The following is an 18,233-nucleotide window of genomic DNA, read 5'->3' as shown; positions in this document are numbered from 1 at the left end:
CGCCCTTACACATCTGCCACGCATGGCTCAGGGGGAAGGCCATAAGCAGTTGCCAGCACCTTGAGAATGGATTTCTCAGCCTACAGAAGTGTAAGAACAATCAATCTCTGTCCTCTGTTAACTACCTGACCTTGGGCATTCTGTTACAGCTGTACAGAATGAGCTTTCTAGGCTACTGCCAGACAATCATTAATGCACCCAAGCTTGTCTGATCTTGGAATCTAAGCAGGGTCCTGCCTGGTTAGTACTTGGATGGGAGAATGGGATTTTTCAATAGTAAATGTTGCAATGGAACCAAAGGATCAATGACATATCACTGCCAAGGGCAAGAAGAAGAAGAGAACTTGACTTTCCATGCCTCAGTAATCACAAAGAATAGTCTTTATTAATAAACCAAGATGATGTGTCAGGCATGGTTGTGCACACCTTTGATCCTAGCTCTCCAGAGAGAGGAGTGGGAGGATCTTTGTGAGTTTGAGGCCAGCCTGAGGTCATACAGTGAATTCCAGGTCAGCTTGGGCTAGAGTAAGACCCTACCTTGAGAAAAAGAAATGATGTAATGAAGCTGAACTCTCGGCTCATACCATATTCCAAAGTAACTTACAATAGGTCCCAGGCCTAATGTCAATGTTACATTAAGAAAAATAGGAGCAACTCTTTGTGAACTTATTTAGTGGTTTCCTATGGGTGACACCAAAAGTCCCACAACAAAAGAAAAATAGACAAACTAGATAGCACTAGAATGAGCACCTTTTTGTGTTTCCAGGGACAATGTTGAAGAAAGGGAAAACATAACCCAGAGAAAGATTTTGATAGATCATATATGTGGTAATCAACTTGTACCTAGGATGTATAAAGGACTATAACAACACAATAATAAAAGCACAAATAACCTAACTAAAAAATGTGCAAGCCGGGCGTAATCCCAGCATTTGGGAGGCAGAGGTAGGAGGATCGTTGTGAGTTTGAAGTTGCCCTGAGACTAGAAAGTGATTTCCAGGTCCACCTGGGCCAGAGTGAGACTCTACCTTGAAAAACCAAAAAAAAAAAAAAAAAGGGGGGGGGGGCAAGAGATCCAAATGGCCAGGAGATTCCTAGGAAGATGTACAAGGAATCAAATGAAATTCATAAAATTCATAAAAATTCATAAAATGCATCTTTATACCCAATAGGATGAGTAAAATAAGGAAGGCTGAAAGGCACATTGCTCAGCCACTTCAGAAAAAAAGGCTGGAAATTCTAAAATGGTTAAACATGGAGTTGCCATATGATGTAATAGTGATACTCTACATACTGATGGAAATAAAAGCAGAGGTCCATGTAGAAATTTGAACAGAATGTTCAGAATAACACGGCTTACAGTAGCTGAAAGAAGAGACAACTCAAATTACCCATCAGCCAGTTGATACAGCCCATGCTTCGGCAGAGATGATTTTGGCAACATTGTGCTACGTGAAAACAGACAGACCTCAAGGGCTGGAGAGACGAGTCAGCAGTTAATAGTGCTTTTCTCTGCACAGCCTGATGGGCCAGGCTTGATTCTCCAGTTCTTATGTAAAGCCAGATGCACAAAGTGGCACATACATCTGCAGTTCATTTGTGGTGGCAGAAGACCCATTCTTTCCCTTTCCTTCTCCCTCTCATTTTCTCTCTCTTTCTGCCTATTTCACTTGGTCTCTCAAATAAGCAAAGAAAAAAAATATTTTCTTGAGCCAGGAGTGGTGGCGCATGCCTTTAATCCCAGTGCTCAGGAGGCAGAGATAGGAGGATCTCTGTGAGTTGGAGGCCACCCTGAGACTACATAGTGAATTCCAGGTCAACCTGGGCTAGAGTGAGACCCTACCTCAAAAGAAAAAAAACCAACAAACAAAAAAATTTTTCTAAAAAGAAAACAGACCTGAAGTTTCACATAGTCTATAATTCCACTTAGATCACATGTCTGAACTGGGCAAGACAGGAAGATTTTGTGGTACAAAAAGTATGTCAAGATTAAGCAATCAGGGGATGGAGAGATGACTCAGCAGTTAGGAAGCTTGCCTGTAAAGCCTAAGGAGCCAGGTTTGATTACCCAGTACCCACCTAAAGCCAGATGTGCAAGGTGGCCAGTGCATCTGGAGTTCATTTATAGTGGCCAGAGGCCATGGTGTGCCCATTCTCTTTCTCTCTCTCCCTCTTTCTCACATGTTCTTAAATAAATAATAAATAAGTGAAAATATTTTAAAATATTAAGCAATCAAATTTTAAATACAAACTAATTCCAACCAAAAGCTCTAAATGTGCTGGTACTGAATTATTGTTATTCAGTCACTTAATACTCAATGATAAAAATCAATGCTTTTCTCTCATGCTTATGATTTATTTCTCATACCTGTATTACCATTCTCTTTCCAAACATCAGTGAGGTTTTAATTCAGCTTAATGTCTTTGAACATTATTATCTTCTTCAAATTATGTACATTCCTAACAAAAAGTGCAATAATTTTTTTCTTCACTATAATTGAAAAATTCTCTCATTTGAATGAAACTAGCTTTAATATGTAGCTGGATCTTATATAAAAGAATTCTTCATGGTAATTTTAAAAGAATAATTTTTGTCAGTATAGTTCAAGTAGAGTTCAGTTCAAACATCATCTTCTGGGGAAAACGTTTCCTGAGTATTTATCCAAAATTAAATGTACATTCAAAGAAAAATAATCTACTGATCATAATATCTAAGGTTGTGTATTAAATTCAACATTATTACTTTGAATAGATTATGAATGATGATTTAAATAGTATGATTATTTTTACTTAAAATTCTCATGTATCAGAGCCATGAATTCAAAGTCAAATTCTTAATTTCTCTCTCTCTCTCTTTTATTTATTTATTTATTTATTTTTATTTATTGAGGTAGGGTTTTGCTTAGCCCGGTCTGACCTGAAATTTATTATGTAGTCTCAGGATGGCCTCAAACTCAAGTCCTGGGATTAAAGATGTGCAATACCATACCTGGCTTAGTTCTTAATTTTATTTATATTTGTATTATTTTATTTATTTAATTTGGGAGAGAGAAAAAGAGGTAGAGAGAGAGAGAGAGAGAGAGAGAGAGAGAGAGCAATTCAGAGTCTCCTGCACTGTAAATGAACTCCAGATGCATGTGCCAGCTTGTGCATCTGGCTTACGTGGGTCCTGGGGAATTGAACCTGTGTTCTTTGGCTTTGCAGGAAAGCGTCTTAACTGCTAAGCCATCTCTTCAGCTGAATTTATTAATTTAGTTGCTGCTTTTCCAAAATATTTTATGTTGCTTTCTTTTTAAAATATTTCATGAGTTCATGGATAATAATAATTTGCATGAATTTTAACATTTTAAAAAGCTTTATTGAGGTATAATTGGCATATTGTGAATTTTATGTGTTTAACTATAGAATTTATTAATTGTGATGTACATGCACATATGCAATGCCATTGAAATATGCAGCAGGATGAATGTATCTACCCATTTTTCTTCATGCATTCTATGCAATCATTGAGTGTTGTGTTCCTCATAGGAGACTGAGTGGTCAGCTGAAAAAGACAGGAGCTAGATTTAAAAAAAATTTTTTTTTTTTTAGTTTTCTATTCAGCAAATACAGGCAGTTTGGTACCATTATTAGGCTCATCCGTGACCTACCCCCTCCCCAATGGCCCCTCCTTGTTGATGTATATGGGTCATGCATTGTGGAGTTAGCCCACAGTTATTGGTACGATAAATGTCTTTGCATATCATGACCCAACGTGTGGCTCTGACATTCTTTCCGCCCCCTCTTCTGCAAAATTTCCCTGAGCTATGTTGGGTTCATTTTTGGTCTGCTTCAGTGATGAGGTATTGGGGGCCTCTGAGGCTCTGGCTCTCTGATTTGGTAGGAATTGATTTTTCTCTGTGTTGGTCTCCTTCCCCCTTGTGCTGGTATCCAGTTCATCAGGAAAACAGCACCCTTGCTTGTTTTGCCAATTTTCCTTAGTTTCAGCCGGGCCCTTTTTGAGGTATGATGGGGTGGCTCTCTCCTTAGGATCTGCATCTATCTGAAAAAAAGAAGCAGATTCTCCATCGGAGAGTGAGTTAGCACCAGGACAAATGAGATAACCCTTACTTTTTTTTTTTAATTTTTTTTTGTTTATTTTTTATTTATTTATTTGAGAGTGACAGAGAGAGAGAAAGAGACAGAGAGAGAGATTGAGAACGGGCGTGCCAGGGCTTCCAGCCACTGCAAACGAACTCCAGACGCATGCGCCCCCTGTGCATCTGGCTAACGTGGGTCCTGGGGAAACGAGCCTCAAACCGGGGTCCTTAGGCTTCACAGGCAAGTGCTTAACCACTAAGCCATCTCTCCAGCCCACCCTTACTTTTTTAATAGAGTGTTTAATAGGTGTAGGCCCTCTTGTACCCCATGATTGATGGAAGCTTGATATTAGAGAGTGGGCTTATGTTTGGATATGGTTCTGACTTGTTTCCCAGCTCCAGCTCCAGCTATGGGTCCCGCACCACTGAGGGGATCAGCTAGCCAAATCAAGAGAAGCTGGTTCCCCACCATGGCTGTGTGCCACTATTGCACTTGTGTGGGCATCACAACAGGTTATTTGTTGCTAAGTAGGTTAGACCCCCAGTCGCCCATGAAACACCTCCTGGCACTGGACACACTGGCTGTCTGGGGACTGACTCTCTCCTGGCTTCCAGCCATGCCATTCCATTTTACGTGTCAGCTGCGTGTGGAGTCTTCAGCAATAGGGTCTTACCACTGACCTTTGGTGGGTCATCAAGTACTCTGACAGAAATCTGTCATTCTTTTAGGAAACCTTACAGGTTTCTCTGATCAAAAGCTCCTTGTGGATAATAGCTCCATGCTGGTACTAGGAGTTATAGGTCAGTGCCCACTAAGAAAATGAGGAAAAAGATAACTAATATACAAAAGTTAGAGAGGAGAGAGAGAGAGAAAAGAAGAAGAAGAGAAAGAGAGTGGGGGGGAGAGTAAGGGAGAAAAGATGTAGAAGATTTAGGTTAGACTTGATCTTACCCTTTCCAGTGTCTTGTGGCTCAGGTGTTTCCTGTAAGGGCCTGGTGAAGGTTCAGCCATTTGGTCTGCCTTTCTTTCCCAGGTATTTTGCAGGGCAGCTAGGCGGTCGCTATCTTGGCCGGAAGTCCAGGAGCTAGATTTTTTAAATTTATTTATTTATTTATTTGAGAGAGAGAATGAGGGGGACAGAGAGAGAATGCATGTGCTAGGGCCCCTACCCACTGCAAATGAACACCAGACCAATGAGCCATCTTGTGCATCTGACTTATGTGGGACCTGGGGAATTGAACCTGGGTACTTTGGCTTGGCTGGCAAGTGCCATAACTGCTAAGCTACCTCTCCAGCCCTAGATTTTTATAGAATTTATATCACAACAGGGGGATAGATAACAACTACTTACATTAATAAATACAAAATTGCCCCCATGTGTCACACTTTGTGTAATAAAGATAACCAATATATTGATTATATCTGAAAATATTTCTGAGCTTTCCCACTTACACCTGGAAGACTTCAAAGTTACTTATATGGTTGTTGATAGTCTTCATCATCAATTTGGTGTTACCGACAGGCTTCTTGGCTTCTAAAGCACACTTCTGGGTATGTCTATGAGTCCATTTCTGGAGATGGTTTGGCCATGAGAGACAGCAACTCGTGGGGAAAGGCCTGTCCTGGATCTGAATGGTACCATGGAACAAGCTAGAGGCTTGGGTTAGGCAAAAATAGGAGGAAGTACTGGAGAGGTGGCTTATCTGTTAAGGCGCTTACTTGCAAAGCCAAAAGATCCAGGTTTGATTCCTCAGGACCCACGTAAGCCAGATATACAAGGTGGCACATGCATTTGAAGTTTGTTTGCAGCGGGTAGACGCCTTGACTTGCCCATTCTCACTCTCTTTCTCCTCCTCCTTCTCTCTCTTTCTGCCAATCTCTCAAATAAATAAATAAATAAATACATAAAATATTTTTAAAAATATAGGAGGAAGCCAGCCAATATGATTCTTCCTGAACAGTTCCTCTGTTGCTGCTGCCCTCAGCCAGGAGCGTTAGACTTCACCTTCTTCAGCCTTCCAACATGGGCTCAACCAGCAACTCTCTTGGGAGTTTCTAGGTTTTCATTTAAAGACAGGGACTGCAGCATTGGCCCTCCTTGTTCTGTGGTTTCCAGCAACTTTGATTGAACAGCTATAGTGTTTTCTGGCTCTCCTGTAGGGTGGCCGTTGTGGGGTTATGCTGCTCTCATTGCATAAGCCAGTCTAATAAATGCACACACCACACATTCTGCTATTTCTTTTCCTCTAGAGAACTCTGACTAAGACAACAGGCTTTACAAAATATATCTATAAATGTACAGTACACATTTTGTTTCTATTACTCTGAAAACAGGGAGGCGTTCGACACGTGAAAACAGTAACCAGCAATGAAATGTAGCTATGATTTATTTCTTTGTTGTTTGCCACGGAAACCATATTGGAAGTTAAAAGAAACTCTCAAGGAAATCCTTTCTTCTTGTCATGTCGCATGAAGTGCTATTTCAAGAAGAAAAAGTGGCAATGGCAAGGTTAAAAAGAACTGGGGGGGGGGGCTGGAGAGATGGCTTAGCGGTTAAGCGCTTGCCTGTGAAGCCTAAGGACCCCGGTTCGAGGCTCGGTTCCCCAGGTCCCACGTTAGCCAGATGCATAAGGGGGCGCACGCGTCTGGAGTTCGTTTGCAGAGGCTGGAAGCCCTGGCGCGCCCATTCTCTCTCTCCCTCTATCTGTCTTTCTCTCTGTGTCTGTCGCTCTCAAATAAATAAATAAAACATTAAAAAAAAAAGAACTGGGGGGCCCTCAGAGTTTTTATTAATAATTAAGCACAGCAACAAATTATATGAGCATGATTAGCAAACTTAATATTTGTAATTCCGACTTGTACTTGAGGAAAAAATACCAGACTTAAATAAGATAGTTTCCTGATTAATTGAAACAAATTTTGCAACTTTCAAATATGAAATCGTCGCCAGTTGTGTTTCGGTCTTATGGGTGATATATTCCTCTGTTCAAAGTTTCTCAATTCATTAGTGTTTACTAGATTTATTGGAAAGTCATAATGTTGTTTTTTTCCTCTGACCCTAAAAACATTTCAGAAGGAACATTTTCTGGAAAGAGATCATTAATCACTACAGCCTCTTGCCAACTCTGAACTCCAAGGAAATTTACCAAATTGGAAATTGTCAATACTTAATCCAGGATTAAATATAAGTAGTTGCCCCCAAAGAAGAGAAGCCAGAGAAGAGGGAGACACTTTAGAGAGACCATAGAAAGGAAGTCCATGAAGTCTGTGAAATCTGGGGACACAGGAGCTATGAGAAGGGCGACCCAGTGCCACATGTGGGGGCAGAGGCTGCCCGTCTCGCGAAGATTTGCCCATCAGTGCCTGCCTACAAAGAGAAGCTCTTTTCCTTCTGAGTGGCTTATATTTAGTTTGAACTCTTGGAAACTGACCTTACCCAGTTAAACTGCAATGCTGTCTGCTTGTTCCTGAATCTCTGGGTTCCATCCCAGCCCACCACGTGGCTTCAGAAACTCCACTGCATGTATTGCTAACAAAACTCCTCAAAGTCTTCCAGCCTCTCCTTTAATTCTACATCTAAGCTGGGCCTCCTTTGGCTTCTCCTGATTTGTCCTTTGTTTAAAAATGACTGTGCCACAGCTGGAGAGATGGCTTGGCGGTTGAGGCGCTTGCCTGTGAGGCCTAAAGACTCATGTTCACTCTCCAGATCCAGCGTAAACCAGATGCATAGTGACACAAGTGTGCAAGGTTGCACGCACGCACAACAGGGCATGTGCATCTAGTTCAATTGCTGCGGTTGGAGGCCCTGGCTGGCCAATCCCCCCCCCACACACATTCTTTCTCTCACTCTCTCTCTCATTCTCTTGCTCACTTTCTCTCTCTGTCTCTCACAGCAATAAGAAAGCAGTCTGCTGGGTTTGCCTTAAAAACAAAAATGACTGGGCCAAAGGTAAATCTCATAGGTTGGAAAACACTAACAAATAGATTTGAAGGCTGGGGATATGTCTCAGTGCTTGCATGCTTGCTGAGCATTTTCGAGGCACTGGGATTGATTCCCAGCACTGTAAAGGGTGGGGTGGGGGGGGAAACAAACCCTTCTTTAGTGCTGGAGATTGGACAAAAAAAGCAAAGAGCCTCCCTATATGTGAGGCAAACATGCTGCCACTGAGCTCCATCCTACCACCACCATTTTGGGGAACAAGTGTGCAGGAACCATATGGTGGAGGACCAGCCAAGCAAACCAGCAGAAGTGAAAGGGTTAAATGCACAAAGTGGACCCAAGAACCATCAAAGGCTCTTATAGCACAGGTCAAAACTGTTCCTTTAGAAGTTTTGTTTATAGTCACATTGGGCGGCACACACCTGGCAAGGTCAGCACTCAGAGGCTGAGGTAGGAGGACCTCTGAGAGTTCTAGTGTATATAGTGAGTTCAGAAAGCATAGTGAGTTCCGTTCCAAGCCAGCCTGGGCAACAATGTGAGACCCTGTGTCCAAAATTCCAAACAAACAAATAAATAAAAATACATGAATAAAATTCTTAGGCAGGGTGTGGTGGCGCACACCTTTAATCCCAGCACTCAGGAGGCAGAGGTAGGAGGATCACCAAGAGTTCGAGGCCACCCTGAGACTACCTAGTGAATTCCAGGTCAGCGAGACCCTACCTCAAAAAACAAAAACAAAAGAAAACAAAAAAAAATTCTTGTGATGGTAATAATATGGAGCATAGATTAGTAGATTGGCAGAGCACAGACAAAGTTGGAGTTGATAAGGAACTGTTCAACTATCAGAAAAGAAACAGTAATTTTTGTAATATCTTATTTATTTATTTTTATTGACAACTTTCATAATTGTAAACAATATCCCATGGTAATTCCCTCCCTTCCCCCACTTTCCCTTTTGAAACTCTACTCTCTATAATATCCCCTCCCCCTCTCAATCAGTCTCTGTTTTATTTTGATGTCATGATCTTTTCCTCCTATTATGATGGTCTTGTGTAGGCAGTGTCAGGCACTGAGAGAGAAAGGGAGAGAGAAAGAGAGAGTTAATGGGCGTGCCAGGGCCATTGGCCCCTGCAGTCAAACTTCAGATACATGCACTGCCTGGTGCATCTGGCTTACATGGGTCCTGGAGAATTGAACCTGAGTCCTTTGGCTTTGCAGGCAAGCACAGGCAAGCACTTTAACCACTAAGTCATCTCTCCAGCCTGGTAATTTTTTTTGTTGTTGAGGTAAGGTCTCACACTAGCCCAGGCTGACCTCAAATTCACTCTGTATTCTCAGGGTGGCCTCGAACTCATGGCGATCCTCCTACTTCTGCCTCTCGAGTGCTGGGATTAAAGGTGTGCACCACCATGCCTGGCCCAGCCTGGTAATTTTTTAAAAAAATTAAATTAAATCAAGTTCCAAGGTAAAATGAGGCATTTTTAAGCAATATTTTTAGGACTATGGGACATAAAAGATAAAGGTCTGTTTCACTTGCAGGAAAACCAGATAATCTTCCCCTTTGGTCATAGATATAAGGCTATGTTCAAATGATACATTTGAAGGTTTTAGATGGTGAGTTAACTCATATTGAATCAGAAATTCTGACATTTAAATAGAAGAGATTACCCTTCTTACTCCCCTGGAATGATGATTAATACACATTGTAATTGAGCCTATGCTTAGCTGTTTTCTTCATCTTTTACTGCCATTTGAGGTATCTGATCTCTAGAAAGAATGGTAATTGAAAAACCCGATTAGCATCAGCCCTAATTTAACACACCCCCCAACCTCCCCGCCAATCAGAAAGTTTGAATTTCAGGTTGGTACTTTTGACTTGTTTTATCTTAGGAATATAATTTTAAAACCCATCTGAACCTCAAATCTGCTTAATGGGGTGTTATACAGGCCCTTTGTCCAGGATTCACCACTTACTGGCCGTTACCAGTGTGAGCAAGTTCCCAGCTTCTCCATTCCTCTTATGCTTCTTTGGAAACTGAAGACACTCACGTTATGGGACCAGTGGAAGGGTGACATAGACACCAGCTGGCACTTTTGCTTTCATGTAGTGCAGCCAACGTCTTTTCCTATTCTGTGGCATAAAATCAAATGCTTTTAGGTACTAGAGGATTTTGCTTAATAATACTTTTCTATAGTCAAACAACATAAGTTTAGTAACATGTCATTTTTTGATGTGGCATCAACACTGGATATGTGATTTTAAAACAGGTTTCTCACTTGTTTCAAGGAAATTGTAGAAGGATGTTCCTTAGCAGTGATTATTGAAATGTTAAATATCCATTCCTTTGTCACTGAGAGTGAAGTTCAACTGTGCAAAAAGGTGATGCCAAAGTAACAAGGGTTTAAACAAAGTACAGGTTTGTTTTGCACTCATGTGAAAGAAGTCTCAGGATAAGCTCAACTTGTTAGAAACTCAAGGTCTTCCCTCTTTGCTAGGCCATGCCAAAACCTAGCTTCCACCTTGAAGTTACTTAGTGGCCGCTGAAGCACCAGCCATCACATCCACTTTGGAAAATGAGAGAAGGACAAAAGACAAAAGGATGAAAAGTGACGACTCCAGAACACAGACATTCCTTTAAGCATCCTCTCCTCAAATCTCATGTATAAGTTATGATCATGTTTCCTTGACCCATCACGTGGCCATATCTGCTGAAAGGGAGGGCAGAAAAATTGAACTTCTTAGTCAATCAGCACAGAATCTGGGGTTGTATACCACCGAGAGAATGGATTTGGAGACAGGCAGCCAGCATTCTCTGCTACGCTTTCCAAGGAATCTCAGGAGTCATTGTCAGGATTGTACTGGGAAAATTCTGGAGCTCTTTATCACCACGATGATAAAACTGTTGTGTTCAAATTATATTTTTAAATATTACAATTAAAAAAAAACAAAAACAAAAAGAAAAGGCTGGGGCTGGAGAGGGGACCTAAGGAGGCTTGAGAGGCTAATTCAGTTTGATCTCCAGGACTCACACAAACGCTCATGTGTAACCCTGGTCCTCTAGCTCTTCGAATCACTGGAGCTGTGGGGTGGGGGTGGAGAGGCAGAAAGCTCAGGGATCTTAACAGATTCTGGCTCAAGTAAGAAGAGCTATGGAACAGAACTGCTCATATTCCACTCTGCCCTGCAGGTGAGAGCACCCTAGGGCAGGAGAGTGCACGGGGCATTATACGGGCATACACACACTCTCACACAATAAAAAGAAAAAAGTTGGGCTGGAGAGGTGGCTTAGCAGTTAAGGTGCTCGCCTGCAAAGCCTAAAGACTGGAGTTTGATTCCCCAGTGACCACGTCAAGCCAAATGTACAGGGTGGCGCATGGACCTTGAGTTTGTTTGCAGGGGCTAGGGGCCCTGACACACCCATTCTTTCTCTTTCTCTCTCTCACCTGCCTCTCTCTCATAAATAAAGATATAACTTTTGGGCTGGAGAGATGGCTTAGCGGTTAAGCGCTCGCCTGTGAAGCCTAAGGACCCCGGTTCGAGGCTCGGTTCCCCAGGTCCCACGTTAGCCAGATGCACAAGGGGCGCACGCGTCTGGAGTTCGTTTGCAGAGGCTGGAAGCCCTGGCGCGCCCATTCTCTCTCTCTCCCTCTATCTGTCTTTCTCTCTATGTCTGTCACTCTCAAATAAATAAATAAAAAATGAACCAAAAAAAAATTAAAAAAAAAATAAAATAAAAAAAATAAAGATATAACTTTTTTAACAAAAGAAAAAGGTTGTGGGTTGGAGAGATGGCTTAGTGGTTTAGGCCCTTGCCTGGAAAGCCAAAGGATCCTGGTTCAATTCCCCACCACTCACGTAAGCCAGGTGCACAAGGGGGCGCATGCATCTGGAGTTCGTTTGCAGTGGCTGGAGGCCCTGGCACACCCATTTTTTCTCTCTCTCTCTACCTGCTGATTTCTGTATCTCTCTCTCAAATAAATAAATAAAAATTATATATATATATGAAAAAGAAAAGAAAAAGGTTGCTTTCAAAAAAAAAAACACAGGCTAGGAGCTGGAGATATGTCTCAGTGGGTTAGAACATTTGCTGCATGTAGTCGCTTAAATGTGTGGCCCCATAGACTCAGGATTGAATCCTGAGCCTGCAATGGGTGAGGCCCTACTGGGGAAGAGATTTGTCACTGGGGGCGGATCTTGGAGTCCAGCCCTCAGGCGTGTTTGCGGGCAGGTCTTAAAATCCAGACCTAAGGTGGGTGGAGAGCAGTTAGAACTCTGGCGGTTTTGTGGTGCTGGTTGGTGATGTGTCTCTGCTTGGACCAGCAGTTTCTGCCTTTCATGGGGTTCCCCTGAATTTGTAAGCCTGAAATAAACCCCTTTCCTCCTATAAGCTACTCTGACTTGGGTGTTTGTCTAGCAATGTGAAACTGACTGCAACCCTGAGTGAGAAAGTGAGGGCCCGGGGCAGAGTTGAGCGTGGTGGCGCACGCCTTTAGTCCCAGCACTTGTGAGACAGAGATGGGAGGATTGCGGTGAGTCTGTGGCCAGCCTGAGACTACGTAGTGAATTTCAGGTCAGGCTGGGCTACAGAGAAACCCTACCGCAAAATAAAATAAAATAAAATAAAATGAAAAGAATTCGGGGGATGCATGAAAGGGTGAAGTAAAAACAGAAAAATCCCTGTTTATTCTCTATTCATACTAGAGTAGACAAATATCAAATAGAGAGTCCTGACTTTTCATAATGATACTTTGGGAACTTTAGTCTCTTATCCAGGCACAAATTGCACTGTGAGGGAAGATTCCCATGGGGAAGAGCCTCCCTAGGTCCCTACTTGGGCTCTCTTCTTCATGGGAGTTTTCGTGTGATTAAAGTTGGATATTAGTCATCCATCTGGTGTGTCTGAGATGATCAAATCAGGAAGAGAGAAGGTGCATTTGGGCTCTCAGTTTTGCAGGCTCTCACTCTTGCTCTTGAACTTCTGGCCAGCCACACCCGATAGAGCAAACTTCATCTCACAGCAGCTGAGAAGTTGAAAACAGAGAGAAAAAGGCTGTCCTCCCACTATTCCTTCTGAGAACATGCCCAAACAACCATAGACCTCCCCTGACATCGTGTTTCTCAAAGGTTCCACCACCTCCCAGTAGAGCCATGGACTGGGGAAGTGAGCTTTGCTTGAACACATGGGATGTTGGGAAACACTTATCTAAACACCATAGCATGATATTTTAGATTCTGTGATGGTTTGTATTGATAATGAATGTACAGGACCTAGAATCGCTTGGGAGATGAGCTTCTGGGCATGCATGAGAGGGATTACCCTGATTAGCTTAATTAAGGTGGAAAATTCCACCTTGACTATGAGTGGCCCCATTGCACTGGCTGGGGTCCTGGACCAAATAAAGAGGAGGAAGAGCCCCGGAGCATCCGCATCCATCAGTCTACTTCCTAACTGCGGACGCAGTGTGCCTAGCTGTTTCGTGCACCTGCTGCTGTCCCTTCTCAACCATCGTTGACTAGAACTGACTGCCAGCTGACATAAACTCTTTCTTCCTTAAATTTTTTCTGGTCAGGCATTTCGTCCCAGCAACAAGAAAAGCAATTAATATGGATCCTGAAAGAATTACCCAACAAGATTACCCTTATTTGTAAAAATTAATGTTCATTTATTAAATTTACATCTAAAATGGTTCTTCCTTAAGCATGGAAATTCAACTGAGTCACTTTAGTTTACATTACTTACCTAACATATTTTAAGAATGAATTTAAGGAGGTATTTAATTATTGCTTGATTTAGTTTATAAACTTACACACTGCTTTAAGCATATTAAACTGCTCTGATTAAATTGATAAATTTTCTTTTTCATTTTAAGTCCTTCAGTCATCTGAAAAGCTCTTCTAGCCACATAAGTAGCCGTCCTTACAGGATAATTTTATTTAATAAAATATGTCTTAGGCTTTAACATTTTTCATACAGATGGACTTCAACATAAAATGTTTAATATAAATTAACTAGTTCCATAAATTTAATCTGAAACCACAGATGTCATACATTAGCAATAGATCAAAATCTCTTAAGTATAGTGACTAAGATATTTTCAAATATTAACATTGTAGGTTTTATTTACTTAATCACATATATACTATCCTTCATGTTTAAAGTTACAAAATCTTTTGGGAGCAGTCATTCACACAATTTTACACAGTTTTAAAGGTCATACTCAGATGAATATTCAGAGGTTGTATCAGAGATGAATATTAACTGAGTCCTCTGAGCTTTTAGAACGACAGAAATGTTTGAGATTTTTCTTACATAATCACCTATCAGTGGTCCTCAGTTCTCCAGCTTCAGGCGACACACTCCTAGTAATTTATTGTTACAAAACTCTACATTTGGCTCATCTGATTGTTTTCAATGAGCTTATTATTGGTCCACTATTCTCTAAATTGTTTTCACAGTTTCACTATCAAGAGTAGAACAGATACACTTGGTCCCTATGCCTTTGTTCTCTATCCACAGCATCAACTAATCACAGACAAAAATTTATGCTGAACATTCAGACCTTCTAGAATGATTTCCTAAATAACATAACAGTTACTTCTTTAGCATTTACATCATGCTGGCTACTATGTCTTATGTAGAGATGATTTGAAGCACACAGGAACGTATGAAGGTTATATGCAAATGCTACAACATTTTATGTACTGAAGTTGAGCATTTGCAGGTTTTTATATCTGTTGAGGGACCCTGGAACCAATTCTCCAGTACCCTAATACTCCAACCCCCCAATGTTAAGGTACAATTAATTCCTTTAATGACATCAGATTGGATCTTGTTTATTATTTCACATTTTTACTAACTAGTTTCTTTTAGTTTAAGGTCTTCATTTGTAGTCAAGAGAGGCTAAGTGAAGATGGTGGAAGCTGACATAAATGGGAAACACAGGTTTAAATTTGAGGGTATTATGAAGGGAGGAGAGAGGAGAGTTGCTTAGACTGGGGACGGATTCCAAGAAAAGAAAATCACATTGAACCATGATCAGAGGGTCAAGTGGCACATGGTAGTTCCCAGTCTTTGATCCATAGTTGTTGGCCACATGCACCAGGACAATTCTTAGAGACAGAGGATCTGCTTGCCTAACCATGCTCACGGGAGAACTTTCCAACCTAATATATGTATCTTAAAGTATAGAAGAACAGTAGTATAGTAACTATCCTGAAGTCTAGAAAATCTGACATTCCAGAGCTTTCCAAGGGCCTTTTGTTGGCCAGACTTGGACAAATAGCTCGGTTTGAAAACATGGATTTTTCATCTCTACCAACAAGCCCTTCTCTGTGATTTGGAAACAGAAGATGAAGGTTATAGTTGGAATTGACATTAATTATGAAAGTGCTGTTTACTTCCTGGAAAAAAATGGACCAGTACAGATTACTCCTGCCCTTCAGTTTGATTCAATGGTTTATTCATCAGTTGAGTGGGAGTAGTGGAAAGGTTTGTCTTTGACTCAAAACAATGAAAGATCTTCACACAGATAGCCTTTTAAATGTACTGCATAGCCTTTCCTCTGTTTATTTCATTCTGGGATGAATTACTTGGGTCTTTGAGAAATTGAAAAATAGATGCCCAAGTACATCATTGTACTGATCTTCAGGGACAGAGGGTTTCCTTGAGTGGAAATGGGAGTTGTCACTGAGAGGGCCAGAGCATTTGGGGTAAAACAAATGAGTGAAATACAAGCGCTAGTCTAGACAGTGGGGTATGTGCTCAAGGAGACTCTTGGGAACACAATCTAATCTTCCTCCTTTCCTGCTATGGAGACACCATGATTATTTAAGTTTTACATTACATTTTTAGCCAAAAAGTAGACATAATTTTCTACTTACATTAATGTTTCTAGGATACAATAAATAATTATTTTTGACTTTATTTGCTTTATCCTTTTCTTTTTTGTCTGTATCCTGTCTTCAGTGTCATTTGAAAACTAGCATAAGGTACAGAAGTTAGTTTATATTTTAATCAATCTTATTCTGCAATTCCATTCTGTGTATTTGGACAAGACTTCCTATCTCCTTGCTTCCTTTCTTTCCTCCCTTCTTCTCAGCTCTTGCTACTGGAATCTGCCTTTGCATTTCTGTTGGTCTGGTTTTGTAACCCTGTGTTTCTGGGAAGAGAGGGCAACCCGCAACCCATAACTCCTTTTACTTCCAATGGCTTCAATTACCAACATACAAATATTGAGAGGTCAGAAGGTTTCCAAAAGGAATTATATAGGATGGAAAAAACAAGAGGATATCTTTTACATTATAATATTTACAAAAGTATTTTTTCCTGTTTTATTTTTTCCTAGTATCTTTGTTAAAGAAGACATTAAGTTAAATTGTCTACAGCCCTTGTATACCTTTCCTTTAGTGTAACAAGGAAGCTTAGCTTATGCATAAGACTCAAGTTTTTATGCTTAGCAAGAGTTTCATTATTCTATTGAAAGCAATATTAATTTTGTCATATTGTTATACATTTAATAAAAGAATTCCAGGTGCTTTTAGAGACTCTTTGTAGACAAATTGAATGTAAAATGGTGAGACATTTTCAGAGTACAAAATTCCTTTCTGTTTTTGACAGGACAGAGTCTCATTCTGTAGACCTGGCCTTGCATGGAAGTCATGAAAATCCTACTGCTTCATCCTCTCAAGTGCTAGAATTCTTGGCATGAGTTACCACTGATGTCTAGAAAAACCTCATAATATTGGCATAAGTGAATAGGAGTAGTGAGAATAAACACATCATTCTGAACTACAAGGTATCCTTTTGCTTTGGACTTCTCTCTGCAAAGTATATAGTAGAAAAACTAGAGTAAAACATAGGTCTTTCCTTTTGAATGTCCATTTCCATTGTATCTTAGATAAGATGTTCAGGAAATGGATGTGAGAAATGAGATGGCATTTTAAGTATGAGCTAACAAAAGGAGGAGCACATTTATTGAAATTTCCATTCTGCCAAATTTCTGGTGCAATGAATATTTCATTGTAAATAATAAGTGGAAAAGCTAATCTTGCATTCTCTCAATTTCATCAGAGTGTTTTCTGGCATTATGAAACAGAAAGGGCATTTTTTTTTTTTTGTCCTTATCTCAATACAGTATGCCTTGGAGATGCTGGCAAGTGAGACCGTTGAAAGAGTAAGTAAATTATTTGCCTTAGTCACCTTGGAGAAACCTAAAGTGTTTGGCAGGCATTCAAAAGCTGTAGACTGAGCAAGTTAAGGGTAAAATTGATCTGTCTTGCAGCTTACTATTCAAAAGACTGCCTCCTTTTGTTGCAGCCTTGAAGTCTAAACTCTCTTGTTTTGACATTGAGAAGTCTTGAAAGCCCTGACAAATGTCCAATAAAATCCATCAAGCAAGGTCATGGTGCCTGCCTCCTTCCACGCAGTCACAGGCAGTTTGCGCAGGCACATAGAGAGCAACCGAGGAGCAAGACGGGCTGCCCCCCAGAGCTCTGCTTTCTTATGTCCTCACAGTGCATTCAACCGTCCGAATGTTTGACTCAGACATAGCACAGACGTTGGTGCTGGAAGGTTATCCTGGAATGCCCTTGTATTAAAAGAATCACAAGCTGGGAAACCAAGTGAATTTTCCCATTGTGGGCATTTCTCACTAGCTCCTCCTGGCTTCATTTCTTCTGTCCATTTTAGAGAGAACAATCCATTCCCTTTTCAGGCTACTGGCTTCTTATGGAATCAGTTGGGCAAATTTAATGCACATGGGAGAGAAACTTAAACTTCAGATAACAGATTAGGACTAGTTTGGATCTTGGATTCGTTGGTAAGTAAGATTGTATTAGTCAGGATTCTCCAGCAGAACAGAGCCATTTGGATATATATGCACACATATACAGAATATGCTGGGTAGTATTAATTGCCACCGTGACCAGATCTAGAATCACCTAGGAGGTCAATCTCTAAGCACATCTGTGAGGGAGTTTCTTGATCAGGTTTACTCAGGTGGGAAGCCCATTTTGAAAGTAGGTGATGGGGCTGGAGAGATGGCTTAGCGGCTAAGGCGTTTACCTGCAAAGCCAAAGGACCCTGGTTCAATTCTCCAGGACCCACGTAAGCCAGATGCACAAGGGAGCACATGCATCTGGAGTTAGTTTGCAATGGCTGGAGGCCCTGGCGTGCCCATTCTCTTCCTCTCTCTCTCTCTTAAATAAGTAACT

This window comes from Jaculus jaculus, chromosome 11, assembly GCF_020740685.1.
Source record: "Jaculus jaculus isolate mJacJac1 chromosome 11, mJacJac1.mat.Y.cur, whole genome shotgun sequence".
Lineage (NCBI taxonomy): Eukaryota > Metazoa > Chordata > Mammalia > Rodentia > Dipodidae > Jaculus > Jaculus jaculus.
The sequence above is the reverse complement of the archived record's forward strand: the minus strand, read 5'-3'. Positions refer to the sequence as shown.